The following is a 3,729-nucleotide window of genomic DNA, read 5'->3' as shown; positions in this document are numbered from 1 at the left end:
AAAAAAAAAAAAGAAAAACAAAACAAAACGAAAAATTATGAGGGGGCTGGAGAGATGGCACAGTGGTTAAGAGCACTGACTGCTCTTCTAGAGCTCCTACATGGTGGCTCACAACCATCTGGGATCTGATGCCGCCTTCTGGTGTGTCTAAAGACAGCTACTGTGTGCTCATAAATAAAAAAATAAATAGATAATATATAAAAAAAGAACAATTATAAGAAATATCAGGTAACAATTATATTTACAGTGTCCCGTCCTTTTGTATTTGACAACTATGGAGGAAGTACTCTACTCTCTATCCTGTCTTAGTGAGTCCAAAGTTTTGTACCTAAATAACTTTCTTATTATAACTTGCATTTATCAACCTAAAAACATCTTTTCACTTAAAACATTTTCTTAGATCCTGAACAACTTAAGCTTTTATGTCTTTAATCTCTAGTAAGGAAAACTATTAAGACAGTAGTTAGCTAGTCTTCAATCCCATCAGAGACCTGAAAAGGATAATTACCTGAGTAAACAGGAGGTACAGAGCAAGCAGCTTCCAAAACTGTAGACATGACAGACTGCTGGCCACCTGGTCAGTCATCCATGGCTCCTCTCTATTGGTGGGATATCTAATCTTCAGCCAACAGGCCCGGAATATCTGACAAACTTATCTGTGAAGCAGGAATTTTGAAATACTGTCCTCCCTTGTCTATGCAGAGTTGGGCAGTTGGCTTTTCACTGTCCTGTGTGTCCTGAGTTTGTTGTCCTGCATGTTGTCAGCAGTCAAGCTTTTTTGGCAATTTTTTACCCAGTGGCCATCTTTGCTATAAATGATGCCAACTCCAGGTGGAGGTTTGTCAGTGCCTATTGTGTTCTTTGAAGTAGACTGGGTGTTGCCAGGAGCTGCTGTGTTTGTCAGAAAAGCCTTTCTTATTAAAACACCTTAAATGCCATACCCTGCAGATCTCTGAAGTGTTTGAGGACCTTGTACCTATTTAAAGTACATCTGAATAGAAAAACATTGCTTGTTTCTAGCTATTCACTTTCTGCTTAGCTTTGAAAACATGCAAAAGGCTAAGTCAAGCTTATTTCTGCTGTAACTAACTAAACTAGTACCTAACAAGACTATAAGTAAGATTATTTATAGGTGACTAACTACTGACTTAATTTCGTAATTATCCTTATCAGTTTACACTAGTAGTTTTTAAGGACTTGGACTTTTTTTTAAATGATTTGCATATGTACAATATCTTATCCAAGAGTTGAAACAGTATATACAGTATATTATACCAAACATAACCTTATATTTCTATCAGTATACAATAATTCATACCAATGTAAAATATTTGAGACTTGTTATTGTTTTCTTAGTCTAAGAGGAAATAGAATAATGGTCACCTAAAGATTCTTTCTCCTCCATCAGTGCCATAGGCTAGTGGGCAGTGCTTTAGCATATGGCCTTTTGAGACATTAAGGATTCATCCCAAAACAGCCACTAAGATAAACAATTGTAAAGAAAAGCAGAAAGGCTAAGCAGTTGTGAGTGTTAGCTGTGAAGGAATGTTGTTGCAGTGTCATAGAATGACTTTAAATGGGGGTGGAGAGAGAGCAATTAAGAGCACTTGCTGGTCTGTAGAGAACCCAAGTCTGGCGATGGTTCAGGGCCATCTGTAACTCTAGTTCCCGAGGATTTGATGCCCTCTCCTGGCCTTGGGTCAAAAAGCACAGGTGGGTATACATACATGCAGAAAAAACTCATACACATAAGGAAACTTTTTTTAAAAAATAAGATTTGTTCTAAATCCTTAGGAAAATAGAAGTAAAGATGAAGCAAGATCAGCCATGCATTAATACGTTTTGATTTGGGACTCACTGTTTTGTTCTTTGAATGTATATGAAAATTTCACTTTAAGGGTTTAAAAATAAACCTACATCTCAAAATGATAGGAATAAGGAATGAATTTAACTTAATTTCAGTAATTTTCTTTAGTACAACAGTTGTTAACTCATGCTCCTTGACAAATCTGAGTGGTTCTTATGGACTGATTGCTTCTCTTGCCTAGCAGAAGGTCTTCTATAGTCCAAGCTAGCCTGTAACTCACCACGTAGTCCAGACTGATCTACCTGAGCCTGGATCCTCTTACCAAAACTTCCCCAGCACTCAGAGTACACACATGCATAGCTGGCCATAAAATTTCAATAAACAGGTTATTCCCTAAAGTCTGTACACTTTAATTAAAATTAAGATAAAGTAGATTGGTCTTCTAAGTTTTTCCTACATGATTTGTGAAATATTTAGTAATGAATCATGTATTTTATCACCAGAGATGGGTTTTCAACAGTAGAATATCAAATCCTGCTATTTAAAACAAAACAAAAAAAATCATTTTTAATCATATTATAACAATCATACAGAAAAGTAAAATGTCCACAACGTAGAATCTCACAAGCCAGTTAACAATGATCCTGAAACTTGAATGAACTGGGAACTTATGTTTTGGTTTAGTTACTGGCACAGCAGAGATTTAGTGAGGAGAGAACTTTAGAAAGTTATTGAAATCAATAAAAATTGTGTCACTATTAACTAAAAGTTCTATGGTAGATTATTCCCCCCCCCCCCATAAAATTAAGCAGTGCAGCCGGGCAGTAATGGTACACGCCTTTAATCCCAGCAGTTGGGAGGCAGAGGCAGGCAGATTTCTGAGCTTGAGGCCAGCCTGGTCTACAGAGTGAGTTCTAGGACAGCCAGGGCTACACAGAGAAACCCTGTCTCAAAAAACAAAAACAAACAAACAAAAAATTAAGCAGTGCAGAATAGGGCGTGGCTGCAGTGCAGGCAGTTCTGATGCTAGAGGTGGTTTAGCACTGCAGAGCACTTGCTGCTCTTCAGAAAACTTAGGTTTGGTTCCCAGCACCCATGGATGGGCTCACACCTCTCTGCAGCTTCAGTTCCGGGGGATCCAGTACCCTCTTCTGAACTTCTGGCACCAGGCGGGTACATGATGCACATGCATGCACTCATGCAAAACACTCATGTGTACATACATATAAAAAGTTGAAGGATGGGCTGACGAGATGGCTCAGCAGGTAAGAGCACTGATTGCTCTTCCAAAGGTCCTGAGTTTGGATCCCAGCAACCACATGTAATGAGATTGGACGCCCTCTTCTGGTGTGTCTGAAGACAGCTAGGGTGAATTAAACTGGAGCGAGCAGGGCCAGCAGAGGTCCTAAGTTCAATTCCCAGCAGCCACACACATGATGACTCAGCCATCTGTACAGCTACAGTGTACTTATGCACATAAATAAAATGAATCTTAAAAAAAAAGTTGGAGGATAAAGGACATTCTCTTACCACTTTCAGATTCAAAAATCAATTAAAAATTTTGGTAATATTTTTGCCTTTTTTTAAGTTTCTGAAAGCTTTGATTAGCTGGGTTTGGGTCTTGCTATATTTGGCTTTTGTTGTTGTTGTTTTGTTTTTTCTTTTTCGAGACAGGGTTTCTCTGTGTGTCCCTGGCTGTCCTGGAACTCACTCTGTAGACCAGGCTGGCCTGGAACTCAGAAATCCGCCTGCCTCTGCCTCCCAAGTGCTGGGATTAAAGGTGTGTGCACCACCACCATCCGGCCTATTTGGCTTATTTTTTGTGGTATATTGGCTTTAACCTGTGCTCCCATTGTGAACTTACCCATTATTGTATTCTTTTAGTTCATAAGAATTTTAGCCGGGCGGTGGTGGCGCACGCC

General features: G+C 39.1%; 1 protein-coding gene across 1 annotated transcript in view; it reads left to right on the top strand.

Moving 5' to 3' along the window:
• Tmed7 (transmembrane p24 trafficking protein 7) overlaps positions 1-3,729 on the top strand; it is a 15,803-nt gene that overhangs the window by 8,975 nt on the left and 3,099 nt on the right. The window lies entirely within an intron of this gene.

The sequence above is a fragment of the Mastomys coucha genome, unplaced genomic scaffold (assembly GCF_008632895.1).
Source record: "Mastomys coucha isolate ucsf_1 unplaced genomic scaffold, UCSF_Mcou_1 pScaffold13, whole genome shotgun sequence".
NCBI classification, from domain to species: Eukaryota; Metazoa; Chordata; class Mammalia; order Rodentia; family Muridae; genus Mastomys; species Mastomys coucha.
This window is presented reverse-complemented; position numbering and strand designations above follow the sequence as displayed.